The 9,321-nt window shown below is 37.5% G+C and overlaps 1 non-coding gene across 1 annotated transcript; it reads right to left on the bottom strand.

Moving 5' to 3' along the window:
• Positions 1-1,455: 1,455 nt before the first annotated feature.
• On the bottom strand, positions 1,456-1,562 carry LOC112478641. The gene has a single exon (XR_003045898.1). It is a non-coding gene; the product is annotated as a U6 spliceosomal RNA (small nuclear RNA).
• Between the last annotated feature and the right edge of the window lie 7,759 nt (positions 1,563-9,321).

Here is a 9,321-nt window from a genome sequence, read left to right as displayed (position 1 = left end):
CTTACAACAATGGTGTGAATCTTCCAAATGAAAACTAGAAAAGCAAGAACAAAACAATTTTTTTAACATCTACTTGAAGTCATTGAAGAGCTATCAAGACATCAAGGACAGGAGGAGCCAAGTGATCCCAGATTTCCCCCTCAAAGCATTTGTCAATTTTCAAGCCATGGTCGACAGGCTAAAAGGCTAAGCAAAACATTCAGAGTTTATGGGTACAGATGGACCAAAAAAATGACTTTAAGGACTAAGGAGGAAGGGCCCTATTAAATATCTCAGGCTTTCAGTGGAGACCCCCAAAGGGTTATACCTAGGAATAGGTATAAACCTGAAATTAACTGGGCTCAAAAATTGAAGCTCAGCCTCTGATGAGTTCAAACCCTGATTGGATTAAGATGAGTTTACTCTAAATGGCTTCCAAAAACAAAAAATAACTCTACTGTGTAGAGGAAAGTAACTTCACCCAGAGCCTTGAATTATCTCTTCAACTTTACATATAACATGTCTGTATTCAATAAAAAACTGCTAGAACATAAGAGTGAATGATTGAAAACTAAGATGAACACGGAAAATATAAATAAACTCACAGGCAATCCATATATCGTTAAAAGACATGGACTTTAAAATATGTATGATTAATATGCTCAAGAAGTTAGATGACAAGATGGAGAAATTTAGCCAAAAACTAGAAACGATTTTATAAAAACTAATGGAAATTCTAGAACAGAAAAAAAAATAGAGAACTAAAAATTGGTATACAGTAGATTAGTCACAGTTGAAGAGAAGTCAAGAAAATATTCATATTGAAGCATGGAGAGAAAAAAACGAGAGAAAATATGTTACAAGAGACATAAGGGACAACATGATAAAGGGCATTTATGAAAAACCAACAGCTAATAACATACTTAACAGTGAAAGACCGAAAACTTTCTCTCTAGGATGAAGAATAAGACAAGGCTACCTGCTTTCACTACAGCTCTACATTGTACTAGAAGCTCTGACCAGAGCAATTAGGTAAGAAAAAGAAATAAAAGGCATCCAAACTGAAAAGGAAAAATAGAACTATATTTGTAGATAACAATCTTATTTATATAAAATCCTAATGAATACGCACACGCACATGCACACAAAAAACTATTAGAGCTAATAGATGAATTTAGCAAAGTTACAGTATACAATATCAACACACAAAAATCAGTTGTATGTCTATACACAAGCAGTAAACAACCTGAAAATAAGATTATTTACCTAAAATCATGTATATGTAATGAAAAAGGGACAAAATGATTTTTAAGTGCCTAAGGGGGTTGACAAATGTTGACAATGAAAGAAGTTTGAGATAGCCTCACTTCCCACATCCAAACTCTCACCACAGTACACCCCTCCTCTTTCACATCTCTGAGGGCAGAGATTTTCAAAATTAAATTTATTGGGGGTGACATTGGTTGATAAAATCATAAAAATATGGAGCACCTCATGAATTTGCATGTCGCTCTTGCACAGGGGCTGTGCTAATCTTCTCTGCATCATTCCAGTTTTAGTATATGTGCTGCCAAAGCGAGTACTGAGGACAGAGGATTTTTTCCTTTCCATTTACCTCTGTATCCATAGCGTCTAGAAGAGTGCCTTGTACATGGTGGTGGTGATGGATAAACTTTTGGAGAATGAAGCCATGGCCTGTTTTCCATCTTACTGCTCTGATTCTTTCATTTCCTTCTCTCTCCTTCACACTGTCATTAATATAACCTCCTACTGGCTTAGCCGTGCCAGAGAACTATCATATATACTTACTGGAGTTATTTTCAAGTCTCAGTCTCAAAACGTGGTTCTCGGTCCACCTGGGAGCTTGTTAGAAATGCAGAATCTCAATTTCTATGCCATACTTGAATCAGAATCTGCTTTTTAACGAGAGCCTGAGGTGGTTCATGTACACATTAAAGTTTGAGAAACACTGCTCTAATGCACAGATCTAAGCACATTTTTACCTGGCTTTAAAATGTTTGATGTCTTTCGGTTGCATACAGAATAATATTTATACTACAAAGTATTCAGCCTGGCATTCGAAGCCCTTTACAATCTGAACTCTATTTTTTTTTTCCCTACACTTCTACATTCCATCCAGATAGGTGTCTTCACCTCTCTTCAAACTCTGCCAACACTCTTCTTCCCATGCTTTTCTCCAATCTATTCTTTCATTCTGAAAAATCTTCTACTACTCTCCTCCACCTACCCAACCCACCTTTAAAAACCCTTCCTTTGAAGCACAACTCAAACTGAGCTCTCCCAGATGGCATTTTATAGATCCCCCTAGTTAAAAATACTCGATCTCCCTTCTCTTTAGCAATATTTATACCTCTATTATCACTTTCTCTTTCCTTGAGTTATGTATATATGTTTGACTGTTTTCTCCACTTCGCCTCAATCTCCTAGAAGGTGAGGATGGTGTTTTATTCTTCAATGTCTAGTATGCTGTCATGTAATATGTGCCCAAGGTTTGTTGAAATGAATCAAAAGGAAAAGATTCGAGAGTAACTTATAGGAAGATATCCAAAAGCATTATCTCAAGTCCTCTCTTTCCCCCACTGAATTTTCCTCCTGGCCAAAGATATAGAAGTTTGTGTGGCTTCAGGGGCAGGGAGCAGTGAGTTTCAAGAAAGTGTTGCATCACATACCTCTGAGTCTGTCTCCACTGCCTCATGCTCCCTGCTCTGTTTCCCAGAACACAGCACCCAAAGCCCCCATACAAGTAAACCAAATAATAATAGAAGGCTGACATATGGTGGCAGTGGGATGGTCAGCCCCCAAATTGGCGCCATTACTCAACCCCATGCCCCTCTCAGCCAAACAGTTTTCTCCTTCAAGGCTGTGACTCCATATGACATCACAATGGGCATTCCAAGGTGAACCTGGCAGGTTCCAGCCACTGTGTATGTTGCTTGAGTCTCTTCTCTGAGCCATGGCCATCTGCTTCCCCTTACCTGCAGCTGCCCATGGGCTTTGCTCTGACAGCCACTGCTCAGGGAAGAACTCCTTTACAACTCTCTTCTAGGCTCGGGCTGGGCAACTTGTCATAAAATAGAGTATGGAGACAAGTTTTCAAAGGAGCAGGACTTCCAAGGGGCCTGTCCTGCCCTGTAAGCATCTCCTCTGGAGCCAGTCATTCCCTAGAGGTCCAGGTATGGTGTCATATGTTCCAAATCACAAATTAGAATGAATCAAGTACATTTAAGAAAGCTAGGATATTTTAAGTAGTTACTCTCAGAAAATGCAAGATCCATGGTTTCCAAACTCTAGGGCATGACACATTTCCTAGTTGCTGTTGCAATGAGACAAGAGATGTCACCTAGGGAAATTAAATCATCTTAGAAGCTCCCTCTACTCCAGAATCCATGGTCTAATTTTCCAAGTCTAGAACAATTTATTTTGTCATTACATCCAGAATTGACTGGATTCTCTGGGTTTAATTCACTGTGAATAAAATTTACATATACCAGATATAAGGATATTTACATATACCAGATGTATACAAGGAATCAATTTATGCTACAACAAAGATAAAACTGGCCAAGACATTTTTTTTTCCTTATAGGAAAGTTAATCTAGAAAATCAATTCAATTAAATAACTATTGAATAGTAGGCACTATCTTAGAAGACAGACATGGTCTCTTACCTCACAGAATTTTCAGTCTATTGGGGCAAAGTAATATTCTTAAAAAGCCCATCAACAAGGAAGTGGTTAAATAAATATGGTATATCCATATTATGAAATACTCTGAGTCACTATAAAGATTATAATGATAAAGAATGAGACCTCTCATAATGAGCACACATTATATGTCAGGTACTAGTTATATGCCAGCCCAAAGTTTTAAGAAAAGGTTAGGTACAGTTTGGGTTCTTAAAATATATAGGTACAGTTCGACAAGAACCTTTTTCTATATGTATATAGAAATGTATTATTTGTGTCTTAAATATTTACCCACCATTATGTTTGAGAGTCATTTATGTAAATTATTTACATAACTGAGATTTATTCATTTTTACTACTTCATTGTATTACATAACCATGCCCTAACCTATTTATCCATACTGATACCTTTGTCTTGTTTTCTGTATTTGGCTATTATAAATAATGGTGTTAAAAACATCCTTGTACATGTATCTTGGTAGACATATATTCCTATTTCTCTATGACAGGGTTTCTCAAGCTTTGACATGCATCAGAATCGTCTGGAGGGCTTGAAAACACAGATCGCTGGGCTCTACCCCTAGAGTTGCTGATTGAGTAAGTTTGGAGTGGAGCCCAGGAATTTGGCATTTCTAGTAAGTTTCCAGGTGATGCTGATGCTGATGCTGTTGGTCCAGGGACCACTTTGAGGATCCCTTGGATTTGGCCCAACTATCCAAACCATACTTGAATTTGGATTGGATCTTAGACATTTTGCTGCGCTTGTAGGGCCTATCCCTGGAGCCAAGTTGGGGCCCCTCCATCTCCTACGTGTCTCCTTCAACCTTATTGTCTCATGTGACCTGGCGCCAACCTGTCTAATATTCAAGACCACCTCAGTTATGAAAAGAGTAGCTGATTTGGAGAAGAGATCATGGGTTCCATTTTTTATATATTAAGTTTGAAGTATATGCAATATCCAAATAACTTCTGCCCTTTCACCTCTTACTTTTGATCTGGCAAATAGGTATAGTAGGAAATTGTTTCCTTCATCTTCCTCAATCCAACCCAGTTTTCTGGGATAGACTCATTAGTCATTTCAGCATAATTACTGCTTCATGTTGATAATAGATTACTCTCCAGCTGTTCTTGCCCTCAGGTGTTTGCTTTCTCCAAATAATGGTAAAAGTTGTCACCCTACCATTTGTCTCTGGATTATTCTAGAAAAATCTTTGAATCTCTTTAGCTCTACCTAGAGCTCAGGTTCCAATGACAATGACCTGACTCTCTGATATTGGATCCACGCACCAGTGCAAGCCACCAAACATTCTCAGGTTTTCTTTGGATGTTCCCTCACTCCACCCCCACCTCCTTTCTTCCAAAATTTCCCTTGATTCTTGGCCTACTCTGTAATCTCCCAAAACAGTTCTGGCAGCTCTCTGTACCTAGCCAGCTGTTCCAACCCACTTCAAGTCTCTTGTCTTATGTTGAAATTGTTCATATGTGCTTGTGAGTTCCTAGGGCTTAGGGATCAGATCTTAGTCATCTTTGTCTCCTTCACAGTGCCAAAGTGTAGCCAGCCTCTAAAGTCCCCAATGTGAGCAGTATTCCACCTTGTTCATAACACCTGAATATCACATGCAGCCGTATAAGAGCTGAATTCACTCGATGCCTTTGTACCATCCAAGTAACTGGCAAGTTTTAAAAAACAAATAAACAAACAAAAGAAAAACCTCTGGACTTCTAGAGGTCTCCTGTATCCGGCCTTGGGTAAATCTGACCCTGTATCATATCCATTCCACACGTGCGAGTGAGATTACTGCACACATTGGCCTCATCAACAGAATCAAGGGGTACTTTGCCCTCTCTGACTTGACCCTGCTCATGATGCCGAGATGAGAGGAATTTACTCAATGAAAGCGCATCAGAGAGAGTTGTGGATAAAGAGAAGAGAGCCTTCACAGGATTCTTTTCTAACTTTACCCATCTCAAGTTGTAGGAAGAGGTGTTTGTGGAGGATGAAAACCAAACGCTCAGAAGGTACTATGGGAGTCGCGGTTGAGGAAAGGGGCATTGGTTAAAGATCTATAGTAGTAATGTAAATATAGATGTAGAACAGGAAAAGAGAGCTCAGAGAGTGGCTGGAGGCCCACAGATATATAGAGGGCCTTTAAAAGGTTGATTACTCTATCCTCATAAAACCAAAATCCATTTGGCTATTTAACAGTCACCCTCCTGCCTAAAGAAAGGTTCAAGTGAGCTTCAGAGAGGTTTTGTCTCCAGGGTACCTGGGTGTCTATTAGCTGAATATTTCTCAGGCACAAGGGGGAGCCAGCTCTCTACTATTGGAGTAATAGTCATAGGCAGTGAAGAGCTGGCATGGTTCTATGATGAGCGAGGGTGACTTTGATTTGTCAAAACAGGTGACAGCTGAGGTCTAAAATATGTACACCGGGTTTCTAGTGTTTGTTGAGTCCCACCACCACAGGGTGTTCAGCACCCTCAGAGTTCTTCGTGTCCTCCTCATAAACATTGGGCAGGGAATGCAACTGTGGTCTAATGTGTGAATGCAGCCTTCATACTAGTGATAAGGATCCTGTCATGCCTAATTGGGATGGTCTTTTTTTCTAGGTGTCCTATGCTGGGGACACAACTTCTGTCCTCTTTCCTTGGAATTATCTAAGTCCCACCTTTCCTTGTTTCTGTGATTCTGTGTAGAAATGGAGTACGTGTGTGTGTGCATGTTTATTTGTGGCTGTGAGCTTTTTGATACACGTGGTCAAATTGGCTGACAAAGAGATTGATAAACGGGCAAAGTATGAAATTGCTTGTTCTCCGACACGCTTAAAATCCTGGTACCACTGTTCTTTCTAATCTTCGCAAATCAGCAAAGCAAAAAAAGTAAAACAAGACAAAAGGCACTTCAGTGTTGTTTCAATTTACATTTAATTACTATAGAGATTGGCTACTTAAAAATATCTTTTTTCTTTATTATACTGCTTCTTCATATCTTTGGGGCATATTCACCTATTCTTTTGGTGGTGTTTTTTCTTACTAATTTGTAGGAGGGAGTATATACAACAAAAACAGTAGCCTTTTTTTTCTGTTCTATATTTTCCCTAGTTTATTATTATTTTTTATTTCTGTTTTTGATATAGAGACATTTTATTTAAATTTTTTAAAGGTTTCAAGTGTATAATTTAATAATATATCATCTGTATATTGCATTGTGTGTTCACCACCCAAAGTCAAATCTCCTGTCACCATATATTTGACCCCCTTTCCTCTTACCTACCTCCTCCCTCCCCCTTTTACCTCTAGTAACCACTAAACTGTTGTCTGTGTCTATGAGTTTTTGTTTCTCTTGTTCGTTTGTTGCTTTTATTCTATAGTATTTGACTTGAAAATGTTCAAAGTAATATCCCCAGGCAGGTGGGTATTTAAAGTTTTATGGTGATGGAAATAATAATGAATTAATCCACATCTACCCAAATCTTGATTTTTCTGGGTATATTTATTGTGCTAGAATAAAATATTCTAATTCTACACAATAAAGACTAATTTCTGAGGCTCTAATGAATTCAATACTTATGAAACCTAAGAATTTTTCGGGTTGGTTTTTAGCTAAAGGTTAACAAAATATTGACATATTATTAAATATCAAGGACCTTTGGTTCTTATATGTGTTTCTATAACTGTTATTCTGCAGCTACATAATTCAACCCAAAACTTTTAAACATCAAGTCACATACTTAAGTCGATGATAATTTTGATACAAGGCAGAGATAGTAAAATAATCTATACATTTTTCAAAGTTCTTATGAATTTACTATTTCAATAAAATATTCACATATAACCCTAAGAATTTTAAGTATTTCATATAATATCAAAAGACAGAAACTATTATCAAAGCACATTTGTATTTCTTTACAAACTATAAATTGTCTTTGGAACCCTGAAAGTTTCTAGGTTTTCCTAGCAACGTGACACTCATATTCATTCCTGACTATCCTGTAATGCACCCAGGTGTGTAAGGTTCAACCTCTAGTGAGTTGGAACCACATTTCACTGCGTTTTGTCACATTGCTCTTTTCTAAACATCTACAAGAGAGTGGGTACAGTCTCTATAAATTAAGTTAACAAACAGATGAGAAAGATTGAAAATTGATTATATTTTTATGTAGTCAAATTTATCAATTTTCTTGTGGTTTTTGTCTTTTGCTCAATTCTGGTTTTTATCTTTCTAAATTAAAACTGTTTGAATAAGGAGGCTTCCATTAGGGCTTGTAAATCTTTAGTTGTAGAAATATTTTTGATGTAAACTCTCCCCACACTTTTATTTTGAAAATTTTCAAACCTACAGAAAAATTGGAAGAATTGGACAATGAATACCCATTTGCTTTCCCTAGATTCATCAATCATTAACATTTTGCCACATCTACTTCATCTCTCTTTTCCCACTGAATTATTTGAAAGACAATTAGAGGTATTATGACACTTGACACAAATTACTGTATCCTCTAAGAACAAGGGCATTTGCCTACATAGCTACAATATAATTATCACATTCAGGAAAATGACAAGGCAATACAATTACCTAATGGACAGACTATTCAAATTTCCCCAATTATCTCTGTATTGTTTTTATTTTCCAGACCCAGGATCCAATCATGGCTAATACACTGCATTTAGTATCAGGTTTCTTTAATTTTCTTTAATCTAGATTAGTTCCTCAGCTGTTTTTTTATGTCTTTCATGACATTGATATTTTAGAAATCTTACGTGCCTCACTTTGGATTTGCCGGATTGTTTCTTCATTATATTAAGGTTAAATTTTTTTGGCAGGAGTACTGCGTAGATGAGGCTGTGTCTTTAACAGTGTCTCATATCAGGAGGTGCCTGATATCAATTTGTCCCTTTATTGGTTTGAACATTTGGTCAAGGTGGTGTCTTTTACATTTCTTCATATTCTATACCTCAGCAGTATTTTACCCAATAGTTTTACCATCCACTGATGATTCTTGGTTAAATCAGTTATTACTATGGTGGCTTTAAAATGGTAATTTTTCTATTTTTATCCTTCTCTCTACATTTATTAGTTGGCATTCTTCCGTAAAGATAATCATTCTCTTCCCTCCCTGCTGCATCTACATTTGTTTAGTATCAGTATGGACTCATGCGTTTTTTGTTGTTGTTCAATATGTTGTATTCCATTCTTGTCGTCATTCATTTTAATGCTCAGAATGAGAGCTCAGTCAAGCTGGCCTCTATGTCCTTGTGACATTTCCACATTACTATTTGAACACTCTGCCGAATTTCTTTTTGGAAAAAAAAAACTCCCCTTTTCCCTTATGCAAAGGGTAGCATACTATATTCTTCACTGCTTTGCGTTACGCTTTATAGGAAAAGAAGCTTCTAGGCTTAGGAGGTTGCAATGGGGCTGGGAGGAAAATGGTAAATGTGGTGTAGAATAACACACATGGGAAGCCATAGCTAAGCACGGACCTGGGAACTGAGGGATCAAGGGCTGAGCAGGGGTCCAAAGAAAGGAGCATTTGACTGAAATGCCTATTTAGATAGGGTAGACTGGACATTGAATGAGGAACCTCCATGGGTTGGAATTAGGAAAGAGTTTGTATAGTAGACCAATTGGTTT

This window comes from Pteropus alecto, unplaced genomic scaffold (genome assembly GCF_000325575.1).
Source record: "Pteropus alecto unplaced genomic scaffold, ASM32557v1 scaffold61, whole genome shotgun sequence".
NCBI lineage: Eukaryota > Metazoa > Chordata > Mammalia > Chiroptera > Pteropodidae > Pteropus > Pteropus alecto.
This window is presented reverse-complemented; position numbering and strand designations above follow the sequence as displayed.